This window comes from Antechinus flavipes, chromosome X (genome assembly GCF_016432865.1).
Source record: "Antechinus flavipes isolate AdamAnt ecotype Samford, QLD, Australia chromosome X, AdamAnt_v2, whole genome shotgun sequence".
Lineage (NCBI taxonomy): Eukaryota > Metazoa > Chordata > Mammalia > Dasyuromorphia > Dasyuridae > Antechinus > Antechinus flavipes.
Window position 1 is genome coordinate 12,034,248 of NC_067404.1, and position 19,305 is coordinate 12,053,552.

Genomic DNA, 19,305 nt, shown 5'->3' on the forward strand with positions numbered 1-19,305 from the left:
TTTACTGTTGAAGAAACTGAGGGAAACAGTAAGTGACTTACCCAAGGACACACAAATACTAAGTGAGACTAAATCTGTACTCAAGTCTCCCTGATTCCAGGCCCAGCTTTCTATGTACTATGCCACCTAGTTGCCCCCAGAAGGCAACATTATAACCACCTTTACCTATTCACATTCAAAGAAAGAAAATGGACCTTACCCCATTAGCTGGTGGTGCCTCTTCATTTAACCGAATTGTTGAAAAGAACTACAGAGTTCATGCAGCCCAAACCATATCTAAGCAAGACTGACTCAACAACAACCCTGACAGGTGTAGTGAGACTCACTAACTGCTGAAGTCAGTTCCCCTTTTGGGTGGCTCTTATTAGCAGGAAGATTTCCCTTATATAAAATCAAGCTAAATGCCTTAAATTATTCAACTCTGGAAGGAACTTTACTGATCAATGAATCCTAATTTCTCTGTTTCACACAGGAGTGAATTGAGGTTAGAAGAGGTTGAGAGGCCTCAGTAGCTAAAGGAAGAGCAAGGATTTGACCTAAGATCTCAAAGTACATTTAGAGACACTGAGAAACATGTCAAAGCTAGATGTGGCCTTAGACCTAGAATGCTGGAAGTGGACAGAACCTTTGAAAAGAAAAGAGAACATAAAATATTTGCATTAGGGAGAGATCTTATAAATAACCTAGAGCAATCCCCTCCTTTTACAAGAGGAGGAAATAGATCCAGAAGAAGAACAGCAAGGGTCTAGCCTTCTAACTCCCAATCCATTGTTCTTTGCATGATTCCAATGAGCCAAATTACCTCTAGGCTGTTTTTCTGTTTTTCTGTTTCTTACCCCCATTGCTTTGGCCCAACTAACCCTCCCCCTATACCTTTTGGTTTTAGGATAGATATATTTAGCATAGATAGATATTGATATTTGAATATTCATTCAATTCATTCATTCAATAAACATTTATGAAGTACCTACTCTGTACCAGGCACTATATATGTATGTATACACAAATATGCATGCATACATATTATAAATTTTATCATGACATTTTAAATGATTGTTTTGCTTTTTTATGTAAACTAAAATCTGTTACCTAAAGTCAGCTGCAAAAAGAATTTCTGTTAAATGAATTCCACTTTTTCTATCAATTTCTGTTATAAACATCTGATATATATATTCCATTAAAAAAATTGAAGTCCTTAGCCAAAAACAATTATACTGTAGAACACAGCAAACTTTTTCAAATATCTATCTAAAAAAAAATCACCACAACTTCTGGTAAAACAATATACAATGACTCCACAATGCCAATAAAAGTCAATAAATGCAAGACAACATTCCAGTGACAGGAACTTCATGGCTTCTCATGAATATTCTTCTTCCTCTCCCCTCCTGCCTCCCATTATGTCCTTCACATCAGAAGAAAGTTGTAAAGTGCAGTTATTAATTCATGCTCAATGATCCATGGACTCACGCTCAAATTGCCTGAACATTTCTAACTGTCCATCCAAGGCCATCTTTACTTTGGGAGTACTTTCTCATCTTTGTATTTACTTGCTTCTTTCCATATGTCTTTCAACTTCCGAATAAATGGTGTAAGTCAAAGTCCAGCTTGGCCCTTTACTTGGCTGCATGACCCAGAAGAAATCGCCTCGTAGGGCCTGTTACCTCATCTATGAAACGTATGAAATGTGGGTTTTGTAACATGATAGTTAAGATTCCTGTCAGTTAGAAATAATTTATTTCAGTAAACAGAACTGAAATGTAGTATTCTTTCTTAGCAGTATAAGCTCACCAATTACCATCAAATTAGCTGATTTTTTTTTCCTGAGGGGAATTCTGTTTCAAAACTGATAGTTTACTCATTCATTAATGGATAATATCTGTAAGTAATAGGCTGTCTGTAAATCAAAATTAGTTGAGCGTGGAAATTGTTGAGTGTTTTTAAAAGGCGTTTATTAATACCACACAAGGTAAGTAAGGCATTCCTATCGTTGGGAGTGATGTGAAAGGTATGAAATTGTTGCAACGGCAATTCTAAATTCCTGAAGTCTGAAGAACACTATTCCTTAGAGAGACTCTTTAGCAGAATTCATCAAACACTTAAGTCTGAAATTAAGGGCAATAAATCTTTGTTAAGTGAGGGATCCATTTGCATTTTATATTATCCATTTTAATTATTTCTCTTATTGCTATTTTTCCATATGTCACAGAAGTGATCAGAAGTTCCTTATATGCTGAACATACTTGCTTTGTTTTCATGCAGAGGGACATAGCCCTTTGCTAAAATAATACTTGTGATGGGCTGTTCCACATGGCTCCTGTGTCCCTGTGACTAGGGGCTGTGTCAAAGCCCCTGAGGTAAGAAAAACCAGCCACTCAGTGGGCTACAAGGAGAGATGTCCTTTTGATGGGGATTAACCCTGAAACTGTCCTTGACTTTTGGGGTGAGCCCTGAAACTCTCCTGACAGGGACCCACCCTTCAGGGCACCTAAGTGGTTTCATTAAGATTGGCCCAGGACCACTCCCTACTTAACTCAGACTTAAGTGGTCTCATTTAGGAGGAGCTCTGGACCTGTTTTTCTACTGAGTAGCTGGCTGTCCCCTCTACAGAGCTGAAAATTAGTCCAGGACCACTCCTACTTAGCTCCAACTTAAGTAATCTTATTCAACTGGAAATCGAGGCCTGGGGGCAGTGACAACATTGAATTTTATTCCATTGAAACTTCAGTCTCAGATTTCCTATTAAAGGGCAATTTTAAACTTATTTCTTCGCAGAGGTCCAAAGTGGCATAGCTGCCTGTCAGGACCCTTGCCTGCTGTGAAGACATTCTCTTCTCAGTGTTAACACCTCTGTTTATCTCTCTGCCCGGATTTCTCTGCTAGGACCTTTATCTCTCTGCCAGGACTTTGTCATTCAGAAGTCAGTCTTCCTAGCAAAAGCCGACTTCTGGAGTGCCAACAATAAATTTCCTTTTTGCCAATCTAATATTTTAGATTCATGAATTCTTTCACGTTGGACCTGTGCCATCCAAAGAGGGGTTCCTACAACTCTGCACCACCACATCATTTGGTTCCCTAACTGCATCACTTTGGCTTCATTAAAGGTGGTCTTTCTTTTGGGACACAATCAATACCAGTCCTTCCTTAGTCTTCCGGCAAAGGGGGAAGGAAGGAAAGAGAGGGCTTCTCTTCCTATATCTCATGACCCCCCCCCCTCAGTAGCACATAGCCAAGAACATATAGATGCCTAAGGGCTTCTGACACTGATCCTCAAAATCCTTGACTCTCACTTCTGTTTCCCTTAAGTCTATCACAGCAATCCTGAAATGGACATTTCCAATCCTGCATGCAAGTAAGCTTATGAATTGATAAAGACTGAATTGATTGCCAAAAGGAGGTTATTTCTACAACAACAAGGAGGTGACAGAGACTACAGCTAGGATTCTGGAGATGAAAGAACTAGAGTCACGCCTGGCTGGGCAGATGATCTGTGTTTAGGAGTTGCTCCAACAGTAGAGATCTGAGGTGAATGTGAAAAATCTCTTGAACAGTTCTATAAAGTTGTCTTTACCTTCCAGGAAAGTATAATTGGAATGCTAGCCCATCAGGAGGCAATTACAAGTCCCTGTTGATCCTTTCTGTTTTTATGTTTCTTTCTCTGGGCCCAAGTCACCAAACAGTTATAGCGTTCTTTCTGGGCTCACTCCACCAACTCACCACACTAGGTTCTAGTAGCAACACTGTGGATAGATTCCTAAAGCATAGTTTATCAGCCTCTACTAGTATGGGTCCTCTTAACAATCAATCAATAGACTTAATTAACTTTTTTAAAAGGGCATTTACTCAAATGGGATAGCAAATTACAAAAAATTTCTACCAAAAATCTGGGGTGGGGCATATGTTCCCATAAATACACAGCATCTATGGGGAATGAGAGAGGAGTGGGCACATTTTCTAAAGTACAATGCAAGCGAGGCATACATGTAGGGAAAACATGGAACCCAACGCAACTCACAATTCTGGAACAGCATGATTTTAATGTCTTTTATTTCTTTGGAGATTCTTCATGAATGAATAAATGAAGTATTTATTAAATGCTTACTATGTGCAAAGCACAGCACTAAGTGTTGGGGATACAAAGAGAAAAACAGGGGCTGCCCTCAAGGAGCTCACATTCTAATGGGATAAACAATATACATGGAAGATTTCAGCTGCAAGTTAGATGGAAAGGTCCTACAATCCATAAAAAGCAGCAGCAAAGCAGATATTAATTAATGTCTTTTCTTTAATGTTATTTCTACTGATAATAAAATCACATTAGTTTCCTATGTTGAAACATTTGACAGTGCCAAGGATTTAGGTTGTAAAAACTTTCTTTTCTGGGTCTTTAATAGCTGCTGACAGGCTAGATAATATACAGAAATATACACAGAAATTGCTTCCCAGGATGATGGCTAAGGGAACTCTATTCTTCAATTTTTTTTTTAATTTTAAAGTCTGGGCTGTCTCCATCAAGGTCTGAAAGAAAATAGTGGTCAAGGTGGTGATGGTAATCTGATTTGCTTGGCAGATGATTTTTCCTGCATCTCCCTCAAAATGTCTTGCCATTTCAATTAGGCTGGCTTTCTTGCCCTATAGGTGGCAACTGGCTGGCAGTTGGTGGGGATGTCTGCCTCTTTTACAAAAGAGTCACAAATGATGCCTGTGAATACTGGGCTGGAAGCAGCAGTGATGGTCATAGTAGGTGCTCTGAAAAAAAAAGTTTCTTCCCACCCTAAAACATAAACTCGACAAGCCTCTGAATTATCACAGCTGGAAATATACTTCCCCAAGCTTCCATATAGTTCTGTGGACTGGACTCACATAGGTAATATCTTTTATTGGCTCAAGGGCTGGCCCGATGGCCAACCCACCTTCGTTATATAGCAATCTTGGGGGAAAATGGATATTTCCAGCCCTGTTAGTAACCTCACAAGTTCAAAAAATTGGAGCTAGTTGTCTAATAGGAGTTAAGTTCTACAACAGCTTCTAGGAAGAGAAGGGGACCACAGCTAGAACTCTGAAAGGACTCAAGCCAGATCAATTGCACTTCTAAGCTGTTCAGAGAGTACAGATCTGAGGTTAATGGGAAATAGCTATTGAGCAGTACTTCAAAGTTATCTTTATCTTCCAGGAGAATATAATAGGAGTGATAGGTGACTGCTTCACGTTTTAAGTATTTAAAGTATTATGTATCCACACTTATGAGTCTTTTGTGTTTTATGTATTTCTGTTGTGATAGAAGAAAGGAATAAAACAGATATCGTATATCTGCTAGCTATTCTAAATAATAGAATCTAAAAGGAAATCCATTCATCCACTTTAGGGGAGACCCTAAAACATAAACCATCCTTTAGCAAGAAGCCAGAACATATATCCTTCTATACAGAGCCATGACATGTATACTCAACTCCATAAAAGGTACCCCAGCCTAAATGATCAGAAGAGTCTCCTGATTATCCTACTAATATTCATGTGTATATACATATAGGTATGTACATATGGCATTTTTTTGATGGTTGACCTAAAACATAAATAATTACTCAAAAGACTCAAGAAAATAGATTCATTAAAGTAAACCCTGAAGTAGTTCAGTGGAATATAATAATTTTAAAAAGTATCATAAACAAGTGAAGTCAATGGGGCATGTTTGGTAAACCCAAGAACAAAAACCCTTTGGGGAAAAAAAATTTCATATTCATTAAGAACTGTTGGAAAAGTGGAAACCACTTAAGCAAAAAAAAAAAAAAAAGTTTAGATTAGCACCTGACCCCATAGACCAAAAAAAAAAAAAAAAAAAGCTCCAAATAGACATGATAGGAATATTTTTTAAATCACTGTTTTAAAAAAAAAAATTGGAGGAAAATGGATAGAGACACATGCCATGGGTGAAACAAGAGATGAAGATCATAAAAGATGAAATAGACAACTTCAAGTACCTGTAACTGAAAAGCTTTTGCACAAATAAAAACAACATAGTTTGGATAAGAGGGGATACCTGTCAAATAGGGAACATTTTTTTGCAGTAAGTATCTCTAATAAAGATTTGGCATCTAAGATTTATAGGAAATTAACAAATATATAAAAACAATAGCTACTGTCAACAGCTAAATGGTCAAAGAACATGAAGTGTTTTTAACAGAATTGAAACCTAAAAATTAAATTAAATTTATTAAAATTAAATAAAACAATAATGATGTTTCATCTCATACCCAACGAACTGGCAAAGGTGACAAAAGAAAGAAATAGTCAAAATTGAAGAAAGGCAAACTTAAATAATGCTACTAGGGCTGTGAACTAGTCTAACCTTTCTGGGAAATCATTTGAACTTTCTCCCAAAAAAATGACTAAAGTGTCCATACCCAAGGAGATCAATGACATAAAAAGGTTATATATATACACATACAGATATAGATGTAGATGCAATATATACATATATATATATATATATTTATTCATAGGAACAATTTTTGTGGTAGCAAAGAACTAGAAACAATGTAGGTACTTATCAATTATGGAATTATCTAAACAAATGATAGTGGGTGATTGCAATGAGTGAACAAATATGGGGAATACTTAAGGAAACTGGGAAGAATTAACTGATGCAAAATAAAGGAAGCAGAACCAGGAAAACTATATGCACAGTGACTGCAAAGAAAAAAAAAAAGAAATAGATTCCAGAGAGGAAAGAAGAAAATGTACTTCCGTCCTTTCACTGGAGAGGTGAGGGACTATAGGTATGGAATATTATATACACAATTGCTGTGTCAAATATTTTTGCTGAACTGCTTTTAAAAAAAAATCTTTAGTCAATAAAAGCAACTTTTAAAGAAAACTACACGGTTTTATAATCAAACTTGAAATATTGATATTTTGTTGCAAAAACATTTTGGAAAAATCCAAATGCCAACCTGCACAACTCTGGCAGCCATATTTTATAGAAAGCTCACATAAGACATAGCCCTGGAGGTTAAATTATCATGAGATAAGAACTGCCTGTGATTTCACTCACATACAAATTCTTACATGAGAAAACTCCCTCTACCAGTACGTTACAGGCACCTTCTCTGGAGGTCTCAGAGGAGTCTCAAAGAGTTGTCTGGAAAACCTAGAGGTTAAATGATTTGCCCAGTGTAACACAGCCAGAGTGGATCAGAGGCAGGACTTGAACCTGGGTCTTTTTGGTTCTAAGGCCAACCCTCTTTCTCTAGGCCACACTGCCTGTTCTATGGCATATTATAATAAGAACACACATCTGGCTCACAAAACACTTTTCAAATATAACTCTAGTCTATTAATTACCTTATGATCCTCATTTGGGAGATAAGGAAACTCACTGGGAGAGAGGGAAAGGGGCTTACCCCCCAATTACACAACTAGTTAGGGGCAGAATTCAAACGCTATATATACAAATGTGTGTGCATCCGTGTGTGTGTGTGTATATGGATGTAGGGTATGAGTGTAGGTGTAGTATATGAGTAAATCAATTCTCCAGAAAACATTTTCATTTCTTCTAGGAGTTGAGATTAGGATTTCAGGGTTGATATTTATAGCGTCCTAGTGATTTACTGAACTCTCCATCACTAAATATGAAAGCGCTGACATGAGGCCATCTAATATTGCTGGTACCTGCATGATATTCCCCACAAGTAGTCATCCGATATTAGCTTAGAATACCTCAACTGAGATAGGACCCATCACCTCCCAAAACAGTTCAATGCACTTTGAAGAGCTCTAATTAGGAAGAAGTTTTTCCTTACACAAAGTCTAAATCTAACTGTGCAATAGTAATCCACTGTTCCGAATTTTGTCCTCAGGGGCCAAGCAGAACCAATTTAATGCCTCTTTTACTTGACAATTCACTCTTCTACTACCCTGAGGTAGCACTCATGTTCCCCTTGAATCTCCAGCCTAAACATCCGTAAACATCTAGCAAAGTTGGACTTCACATAAGGAGCTATATATAATACAAGTGGATTTTATCTCCACTGATGTGAGTTCAGTTTTTTTTTTTAGAGGACAAAAAATAAACACAAAGATTAACATCACAACTAAGGATCCTTGGCTCATGCTTCTTCCCTCCACCTCTGCCCCCTAATTCAAAGTCTCCGCTTCCTTCAAAGACCACTTCAAATAGCAACTGCACAATAAAGTCTTCCCAGACTAACCTCAGATCAGCAGGATCTTCCTCCTTATTTTGCATGTCTATAACATTTATATTTTTACACATTTGTTTTTATACTCTCTTGAACCATTTGCCAATTACCTTATGTGGATAACTTGTCGACTCCACTGAATTGTAAATGCCTCAAGGCTGGGAATCATACTTTCTCAACTAGCATAACATCCCTCTCCTCAACCTGTAGTAGGAAATGGATAGTTAAAAGCTTGTTGAAATTCACCAAGGAAGTGGGGGTGGGGGCAACTTAATCATTTTCAGAGAACTAACACAGTACCTGGTCCTTACCCAGCTGTTTTTGTAGTTGTTGTTGTTGTTGTTGTTGTTGTTTTGGAGTGATAGACTGATATCTGCCTTTCAATAATAAAAGAAGAGAGAATGAGTTCACAGGCTAAGTGCTTTGACAATAGCAGCAAAATGAATGATCACCATTACCTAACAATGTCATGTACAATAATACACATACTTCCCCGGTAAAAATGCAGGATAATGGATAAAACCCATGGGGGGTTAGCTGAATGGCATTTTCATTGTCATACTCATTAACAACAGAATTCCAAATGGTGTTCTAGGGGCAGCATGAGTCTGAAAAACAAATGCAAGTAAAGCATACCCCAAGGATCTTGTTTTTAAAAATCCTGCCGGGTATTATATGTTGACACAAACTCTAAAATTTAGACAATGCGGTAGCCTCTAATGAAAACAGGCTGATGAGTCAGAAGAGCTGGATTCCTCTCCATCACTTTACAAATTTACAATGCTGTGACCTTGATCAAGTCATACCCCCTCTAAGCATTCTGGGTCTGCTTTTTCATCTTAAAGTGAGGGACTTTGGACTAGAGGATCTCCAACCCACTCTAATATTGGGTGGTCCGGGATTCTTTCCCCTCTCTGACATTCTAGGTTCCGAGGTCCCTTCTGACTAGGACGTTCTATTTGCAAAACAAAAACCTCAATAACTTGGGCAGCTAGTGATTACAAGCAAGTCGAGTCATTAGCGCAAGAATAAGAGATATTGGAGAAGCTCTGGGCTTACTAGGCAGTGTACCAGAAGTATAGTGTTCTCAAGACAGTACCCAGGAGGACCTCATGCAACATGAAAGCTGCCAAAATAAAGCATCTTAATTCAAAACTATCTGGGTGTTGGCAGACTTGACAGAACCACTAAAGATTCCTCATCACAAAAGCCACCCATCCTTTTAAAACCTTAACACTTTTAAAGGAAACTCAAATTCGTTTCTCCTTGTATTGCTTTGTTTTCTTTATTTATTCTTCTCAGTCATATGATGCTCTGGGAGGCAATCTGGCTTCTTAGTGTGCTGAAAAGACCTGGGTCCAAATGCCATCTCAGGCACCTATTAAACGATCTATCCAGGCAGGTCTTGATGTCTCTGTTAACAACTCCCTAGGACTCATCCATCAAGTCAAATGCAGTTGCAATCTGCGTAGCTACCTTTCCCCTGGAACTCCCAAATGACAACTCCAATAGAGCCAACTCTAACCTGGCCAAAATGCAGGGCTCAAGAAGAGAGCTGAGTTTTTCCTAAATCTTACTGAAGGAGAAGCGGTTGTCAGAAAGTCCACAGGTAGCGATTGCCCTCAAAAGTGAGAGGCCGAACAGTGGCCGGGCAGCAGCAATAGCTAAGGCTTCCAAAGAACAGGGAAGCAAGGATGTTCGGGAAACAAGTACCAGATCGGGGGACTAGGGACTCTGGCAGCAAATAGTTGTGTAATCTTGGGCATGTTAAAGAAACAAAACCTAAAACGAATCCTAAACAAAAACGAAAATCAAAAATCCCAATCCATCACCTTGAGTTGGACGACACGATAATAGCTCTTGGGTCCTAAGATCCCTTCACCATATCTGACCTGCTGAGTTTTGTGTTCAGGTCTGTGCCCACAACGTCTCTAACATTCTACGGCAAGGCAACTGAAGCATTCTAGCATTTATTAAGCAGGTCCTCCGTGGGCACTGGGTCCGAAAAACACTCCAGGCCAAGAGTCCCGAGTCCCTTCCAGGTCTGACATTCTCTAATCTCTAAGTCACCTCCACTGGACTCCAAAAACGAGTGCCAGAGGCCTCGAAGCTGGCAGGGCTGCCCCGGGGACAGCGAGGGGCAGAAGACGGGGTTGTTGCCACAGCTACCATCGCAGCAGCTCGCTATCCCGGAGAGCCGGGAAAAGTGAGCGAGCGCCCTCGGGGCCGGGGGAGGGAGGGAGAGAGGGAGGGGGGCGGCTGCTACTCACCCCCGCTCTCCTACGTCCCTGTCGTCGCCCCACTCGCGGCAACCCCAGCAGGGGGGCGGGGGCGGGGGCGGGGGCGGGGGCGAGGGAAGGAGGCGGCGGCTCTGGCGTCCGCGGGCGAGTGCAGGGGGCGGCCAGCTGGGAGGGGGCCGGGCCGGGCCGGGCCGGGCCGGGCCGGGCTGGGGGAGTGCGAGGAGTGCGCGGGGGCGCGCGCAGGTTGCGGGCGCGCGCCGCGACACCCAGGCGGGCGGGCGGGCGCGCAGGGGAGGGAAGCGCCCTGCGCTCGCCGGCACTACCGAAGCCAGCACCATCGACGGACGCGGGGCGGCTGCCGGCCGGCCGGCTGCCCCGACCCTCCCGCGGGACCTAGGCCCGAGCCCCGGGCGGGAGCGCCGGCTGCGCCCTCGCCCTCGGGCCCCGGCTCCCGGCCCTCGGCCCCGGCGGCCACACAACGGCGGCGGTTCCCTCGCGGGCCCGCGGCCGCAGCCGCATCCTCTTCCTCCTTCTCCTGCCTCCTGCCTCCTCCTCAGCAGACACACACGCTCGCACACACAGGCTCATACACACTCACACACTTACATACACACACGCGCGCACACTCACACACACATAGCCTCGCTGCCGCTGCCACCGCCGCCGCCGCGGCGGCCGCCGCGGCTCCCTGGCCGCCGTCGCCTAGCAACTGCGCGCATGCGTCTTCTCTCCACTCTCCCCTTGCTTCCCAGCTACGAAGCGCTGCCCAGGATCCAAACTGGGAGGTCGGAGCGGGGGGTGGGGGGGGGGGGGAGGAAGGAGGGCAGGGAGGCGGTGCTAGGGGGCTCCTTTGTCGCGGACGTACGGATGGACGTGGACTTGCTCTGTCATAAAACGGCACAGCTAGAAGGGATATGAGATATCATTGAGATCAACTCTGAAAAATGAGGAAACTGAGGCCCACAGAGAGGAAACAAATTGCCCAAGGTCATGCGTAGACAGCGGAGGAGAGATTGGAAGCGAAGCTCTGATTTTCCAGTACAGAGTAGCATCGAACCTGGGGGTCAGAGGACTTGGATTCAGATGCTTCCTATAAGGATTATGGAACCTTGGACAGATCACCTCTCTGAACCTCAGTTTCCTATTCTCTAAAAAAGAGGGGTAAATCCAGATAGCCTCTGAGGCCCGTTCCAGCTTTTAGTTCCAAGATCCTATATGTGACCTTGGGGAAACTTCATCCCGGTTTCTGGGCCTCAGTTTCCCCCTCTGAGAGGTGGCCACCTCCTTTACCGTCTGAGGTTCCTTCTAGCTTTCAGTCTGGGGTCCAAAGTCGAAGAATCGCTGAGATCTCAGCGTTGAAAGAGACATTAGAGACCAGTCATTTGCTGAAGGTCACTGGGGCTGTTCACGGATGATCCAGGAATTGCATACAGGATTTGTTGGGGTTAGCTTTATCGGGTTTACTACTAGTAGTGCCTGCCCAGGTGCTCCCAGCCAGACTTGGGCTTCCTAAACTGCTGCCTTCAGGCAGTAAGGATGTGCATTTCAAAAACCCTTTAAAGTTTTCCTGACCACAACCCACTGGAGGAAAGTAGTAATAGACCTATTTTACCGAAGAGAGTTTAAATGACCCCCTGAAAACCCTTATTTTTCAATTCTATGTGAACATGATTCTTTGTAGTATACTTGATTACCAGGGGAACTGGGTTTAAATACCAATCTGCCACTTGCTAGCTGTGTGGCCTCAAATAAGACACTTATCTGGGCCTCAGTTACCTCATCTGTTGGACTAGGCGTCCTTCAGGCCCTTGAATCTTTGAACACATGTGGCCTGAAAAGCACAGCCAACTTCAAATTGGTATTCTTTCCACTAAATTACATACAGCATGAGATAATCCCTAGCTACAAATGTACCTGAGCTCAAAAACAGACCCCCTCCCCCATGGGCTAATTAATTAAAAGGAGCCTGAACTATCTTCATCTTTATCTCACATCCAAAGACAGGTGAAAAAGAAATAGGAAAAAAGCAAGCCAGCAAAAGCAATCAACCAATTCATCAACCATAACCAGCAAGTAATACTCCACACCCATAGGTCCCTGCCTCTGCAAAAAAGAAGGGGGGGGAAAGGTATTTTTTCATTTTTTTCCTAAGGTCAAACTTAACTTTGTGTTAAGTTTTTTTTTAATCGTTTTTTTTTTTCCTTTTGGTCTTCCCATCAAGATTATCATAGTCACTATATATGTCTTTCCTATTTCTATCTACATCATTTCATAAAATTGAGAGCTGGAAAGGGCTTTTTGTTGTTCAGTAGCATCCAACTTATTGTGGACCCATTTGGAGTTTTCTTGGCAGAGATACTGGAATCATTTGCCATCTCCTTCTCTGGCTCATTTTACAAATTAGCAAATTGAGGCAGACAGGGTTAAGTGACTTACACAGTTAGTAAGTGTCTGAGACTACATTTGAAATCAGATCTCCAGAACTGCAAGCTTTATCGACTGCAGGCCACCTCAATGCCTGGAAAAGCTTTTAGAGACTGTCTAGTCCAACCCTGCTGAGGGTTCAGATGAAAAAAACTGAGGCACAGAAAGATTAAATGACAAGTAGAAAGTGGGAGAGGTAGGATTCAAATCCAGGCCCTCTGATTCCATACCTGATGTCCATACATGGACAGTCTCAGCTCAAATCCCATTTTGTTATGCCACAGTTCTTTTTAACTGTCCTGACTCAGTCTCCCTGTACTAGTTTCCCTTGTCTCAGTTTCCTTAACTGTTCTGTCTCGATGATCCCCTAAGTTGTAAACTCCCCCTCTGGCCCATTAACTGACGACCATTTGCTCTAAGGTTATAAATTAGCAAGACAAACAAAAGAGTAGACCTCCTGACTCTTCTATCCTCAAGAATTTACAATATCCCTCTAAAATATTCCAAGATAACTCGCTGATATCTTTATTTCTGTGTATTCAGACATCCTGTCTCTGGGTTTTTAGGATTTATGGCCTCCCCCATCCTGACAGAAAATTTCCCATGCTTCTTACCCCTTCCTTTATTTAGAGAAAAGGTATTTAAGAAGTTGGGGTTCCTCCATTCATTGCTGGAGGCTGGCGGCTGGAAGCTGGACGCTGGATTCTTTGAGATGACAGTCTCCTCCAGCCCTGGGACCAACATGGATTCCTTGGTCCCAGTATATCTTTAATTCTGTCTGACTAGATAATTTGAGACAAGAGTCCTGTCCAGTCAATCTTACTCTCCCATTAATAAAATATTAAAAACTCTCTAATCTCTCTCCTGCCTCAGTTTCTCTGGCATTACAATTTTCCCTAAGAAGCTTTTCCTGGTCAACTTCATGTTTGTTAGTACTAGGACACTAATACATTGTTGATGGAGTCGTAAAATAATCCAACCATTCTGGAGAGCAATTTGGAACTATGCTCAAAGGGCTATAAAACTGTGCATATGCTTTGATCCAGCAATGTTTCTACTGGCCTATATCCCAAAGAGATCATAATGGAGGGAAAGAGACTTAGACATGAGGAAAAATGTTTATGACAGTTCTTTTTGTAGTGGTAAGAAACTGGAAACTGAGTGGATGCCTATCAATTGGAGAATGGCTGAATAAGTTATGGTATATCAATGTTATGGAATACTATTGTTCTATAAGAAATGATGAACAGATTTCCCACTTTCTTTTGTTTTAGAACATAGGTGGTCATGCCCTCCCTAACTTCTCAGGGAGGGAGGTGAAAGCACCAAACCAGATATTGTTAGCACGTTTCCTCTGGACTGAAGAGTCTTACTTGAAACAGGTATACATAAATCCATCAGCATGGGAGGTATTACACAAGCATATAGTAATATAATACAGGTTAGTAGTGATGTAACAAACAACATGAGGAATTATACATGTCCTAGAAGGAAAGTATATAAATAACAATCACCCATATACCTCCTTCAGCAGCCAAGAGATAGTCCAAAATTAATCTATTGTCCATTACTTCATGTGTCGGGGAATCCAAGGATTACTGCAAGTTTTGAAGTCCTTGCAACAGTCTCATTATCAGCCATGCTCTTTCAGTGTCAGATGTTTCTTAGGTCTTCTTCTTTGTTTCGAGATTTTTTCTCTTTTTCTGTCTCTCTCCAATTAACAATGGGAATACAACGCAACTCATTGGCACCCATCTGATTCCTTCTCCATCTGTGGAGATACAAGCAAACCCTCTTCCCCCAAGCAGTTAACCTATCTGGTCCCTTCCATTCACCACTTTCTGGATCTCGCCACATCACCTGGCGATTATATTGGAGCTGCCCTTCTGTTGGGTTATAAAACCTGTATTCTCCCCAATTGTAATCCCTTTCTCCCATCAGATTACTTTTTGGCTGATTGATCATGTCTGAATATTGAATTTCTAAAGACTCTCTGGGTGTAACATCGGCTGCCATCATGCCCCACCTCTTTTTGGCCTATGCCCTGGAGATGGGCCCCCCCTCTGGTTTCCCTGAGTCAATCTACATTCTGATGCCCAATGGAAGCCTCTGTTGCATTTTGGACATAGGATTTTGAGTCTTGTTCTCTCATGCTGTCTTCTCACTCTTTCTCTATGCCAACATTGAGCTTTCAGATGCCCTATTTTACCACACTGAAAGCACTGATGAGTCTCTCTGGAAGTCTCTTGCCAGAAGGGACCCTGTCTTCCATGTTCTGCATCATAGCCTGGGTATAAAAGGCATTTGTGCTCACTGTGGCACAGTGTCTTATGATCTCATCTAAAGGAGCATCCTTGTGTAGTCCTACTATAATTCTTCTACAAACCTTATTAGCATTTTCCTTAGCAACATTCCTGTTGCTGCATTTTCACCAATACTTTGTATGACAGCTGTCTGCAGATGTCCCACAAAATCAGCAACGGGTTCATTTGGACCTTGCTCTATTTTTGTGAAGGCTTCCCCTCAATCTTGTTTTCCTGGGATGGTGCCCCATGCTTTGAGAGAAGCAGCAGCAGCAGCAGCAATTTGCTCATATGCTATCAAAGGGTAATTAATCTGTGCTGAAGTGTCTGCATGACACCTGCTAGTTGATCAAAGGTGATTTGTATATTAACCCCAATTTGCCTATTTCATTGGTCTTATATTCTACAGAGTTCACTGTACTTCAAAAACCACAACAAGTTTTGTCCAGGTTCTAAACATGTCCTTGATGTAGATTTCCAATCACTAGGGGTTAAAATTTCAAAAGCCAGATTCTCTAATACCATCTTAACATAAGATGATGTAGCCCCATAAAGAGTGCAACCCTTTTTCAGAACTTTGATAATTTCCAGATCAAAAGGAGTGTATCTTCTCCTGGCTTGACCTGGAGAATCAAATTCTTCAATCAGAGGGTATGCTTTTATTCTTAAATCAAATATACCCTGTCCTTCTTTTTTTAGCTTTAGCTAGTGCCTTTTGTAATCTTGTCATAGGGGGTGGACAAAGCTGCTTCATGGGTGCTGCTGATTGTGTCACTGCCCCTCCCCCTCCTCCTTCTCCCTCCACCCATGAAGGGCTAATTGAGGGGGGTGGGTCAGGGTATGGGGAACTCCCAATGGCTCCTGTTGTGAAGCACCACACTCCTTAATTTCATCAACACTGTACTTAACTCCTTTCTTGTCTAATTCTTCATGCTTTTCAGCTATTTTATCAGTACCATCCTTCTATTTAATTTCATCAGTACTGTACTTAACTCTTTCTTGTCGAATTCTTTATGATTTTCAGCTATTTTGTCAATACCATTCCTCTCCTACTCTTTCTCCTTTTTCCTTATTCTAATACTTATGTAATTTCATAAAGCCAATTGTATTGTTATATATATGTGTGTGTGTGTGTGTGTGTGTGTGTGTGTGTGTGTGTGTGTTTCTTCAGGAATTGAATCAGAACCATTATCACTATAATATTCAATTAGTTGCTCTCCCACTAGTTTCCATTTATGTGCCTCTAATTCTTCTTCCTTGGAGAACCAAGGGGACATGCATTCTAATGTTTCTAAGAGTTCACCAATCTGCTCCCAAGTTACAATTAAACCTTGTTTGTTTTTTTTTAATTAGCCTAACTATGCTTTTTAAACACTTCCCTTGGGGTGGGGAAGGTTCTTTTCTAAACATTTGCCCCATTTCAGCTGAAACACTAGTTTAGCCCTTACCAAAGTTTCCTGCTTGTCTATTTTTGTACTCACCTTATTTCTGGGTCACAGGGATTTCTCCACTGAACTCACAATCATATCGTAGGTCTTTAGTTCACATTCGGGTGCCAAAATGTAATGTTTGAGCTAGCTTTCTGGAGGTCTTGGGATCAGCCTTGGTTTCAGCAGAATAATCCCCACAAGAATAGTCAGGAATAAAGTCCAAAGTCTTTATTATCTCCTTCACAGTCTGTCTCCTTCACCTGGGGCCAGGCTAGCTTTCTGGGGGACTTTCAGATGGGCCTTGGTCTTAGTGGAGAAATGCAGGAGGCAGGAGAGCTGCCAGGATGGTGGGAGATGGAATGTCTCTCTTCCAGTCCTTGTTGGCTCTTATATACCTTATTGTAATTATATCATTACAGCATACTGATTATTGTGAACTTAGACAGCCATTACATCACCATGCTAAGTACTAAGTATATATATAAACTAGATGACCATTGTATCATCAATTCCTCTGAGTTAACACTTTGTTTCAAGTATACTTCTCCAGAGTTCTGGCTCCCTACACAGGTTGATTTCAGAAAGGCCTGGGAAGTCTTACACAAACTGATGCTTAATGAAGTGAGTAACCAAGAGAACATTGGACACAGCAACAAGATTATGTGATGATCAACTGTGATGTAGTCTTTTCAACAATGAGATGATTCAAGGCAATTACAATAGACTTGGGATGGAAAAAGCCAATGCATCCAGAGAGAGAATTATGGAGATTGAATGTGGATCAGAGCATAGTATTTTCACCTTTCTGTTGTTGGTTGTTTGCTTTTTTTTCTTTCTCATTTTTCCCCTTTTGATCTGATTTTTCTTGTGCAGCATGATGAATATGGAAATATATTTTAGAAGAACTGCACATGTTTAACCTATATTGGATTGCTTGCTGTCTTGGGGAAGGGAGGGAGAGAGGAAGACAAATTTGGAACACAAGATTTTGCAAAGGTAAATGTTGAAAACTATCTTTGCATGTATTTGGAAAAATAAAATACTATTAAAATATTTGTTAGGTGTTTTCCTTCTGATGTTAGTTCCAAATTATTCTTATGCATATCTTTGTTCATAGTTGTTTGCTTATTGTCTCTCCATTAGATTGTAAACTATTTGAGGGCAGAGATTATGTTCCCCCTTCTTAGTATCTCTAGAACTTAGCACTTAGTTCCTGGAACATAGTAATAGCTTAATAATGCTTGCTGACTTTTGTTGTTGTTCAGTTACATGCCAGTCTTCATGACCCCATTTGGGTTTTCTTGGCAAAGATTCTGGAACGGTTTGCCATTTCCTTCTCCAGGTCATTTTATAAATGAGGAAACTGAGGCAAACAGGGTAAATGACTTGCCCAGGGTCACACAGCTAGGAAATGTCTAAGGCTGGATCTAAATTCAGTTCTTCCTGACTCCAGGCTCAATGCTCTATCCATTATGGTGCTACCTAGAAAACACGCTCTACCAATAGCACCAGATGTGCAACTTTAAGAGTCCTAGAGTTTCTTGCAGAGCTGAAAAATTAAGACTTGCTCACTGTTCCATAGCCAGTATATGTCTAGTACTAGAGTCCAAATCCTTTTGTTGACCTCTCCCACGAGACCCTGGGAATCATCCTTCCATGTAGATGCAACATCTTCCTTTCTTCTGATTTTGTTTATAGTGAGAATGTCAAGATTCCTATGATTATGTTCCTCCAGCTGTGTGTCGATGGACAGAAATCTTCACATTTAGAGAACCTTCAGCTAAATTAAAATGTGTGGATAGCCAAAAACAGCATGTCTTAGCTCCTTTAGTTCAATGTCTCCACCACTCTGCTACCATCATTGAAGAGACAGAAGAGGGCTCCAAAAAACTGGAGACAATTAGATGTTATTCTTTGTTTATAGGTTGCCAAAAAGAAATTATCCCCTACTCATAATGAGCCTCTCTGGCTTTAACCAGGCTGGCTCTTGGAAAGCAGACTCCCTGGGTTGCTGAACTCATGCTCAGAGGCTTTCAAGCATAGTATTCCACTGCTAAAGCCTTCAAGAAGCCAGGGTCACCTATAGGCTGTTATAAGCTGTCAGAATAGGACTTTGTGAAGGAGTGAAGTATAAAAAATACATATTTTAAAAATCATAAAAAGAATAAACTCAATGGGTATACAGCCTGGTCCCTTTTTCAAGAGTAGAAAGCTACCCCATGAAAGGGACCCACATGTGCAAAAACGTTTGTGGCAGCCCTTTTTGTAGTGGCAAGAAACTAGAAACTGAGTGGATGTCCATCATTTAGAGAATGGCTGAATAAATTATGGTATATGAATGTTATGGAATATTATTGTTCTATAAGAAACGATCAGCAGGATGATTTTTTTTTGCACTGTTCCTACTTCTCCCCTTTATTTATTTATTTATTTATTTATTTTTTAAATTAACTTTTTATTGACAGAACTCATGCCAGGGTAATTTTTTTACAACATTATCCCTTGCATTCACTTCTGTTCCAATTTTTCCCCTCCCTCCCTCCACCTCCTCCCCAAGATGGCAAGCAATCCTTTACATGTTGAATAGGTTACAGTATATCCTGGATACAATATACATGTGCAGAACCGAACAGCTTTCTTGTTGCACAGGGAGAATTGAATTTAGAAGGTATAAATAATCCTGGAAGAAAAACAAAAATGCAAGCAGTTTATA

At 41.2% G+C, this 19,305-nt stretch overlaps 1 protein-coding gene across 2 annotated transcripts in view; it reads right to left on the bottom strand.

The window, feature by feature from the left end:
* ZC3H12B (zinc finger CCCH-type containing 12B) overlaps window positions 1-10,628 on the bottom strand; it is a 261,754-nt gene extending 251,126 nt beyond the window's left edge. Inside the window, exons 1-2 of one of the 2 annotated variants that reach the window (XM_051968988.1) lie at window positions 8,496-8,610; window positions 8,306-8,399 (exon numbers count right to left, since the gene is read on the bottom strand). The gene's annotated coding sequence lies outside the window, so the exon portion shown is untranslated. Of the gene's footprint in view, window positions 1-8,305; window positions 8,400-8,495; window positions 8,611-10,465 lie in introns of those variants that run through there. The other variant, XM_051968990.1, reaches the window with a different exon arrangement.
* Between the last annotated feature and the right edge of the window lie 8,677 nt (window positions 10,629-19,305).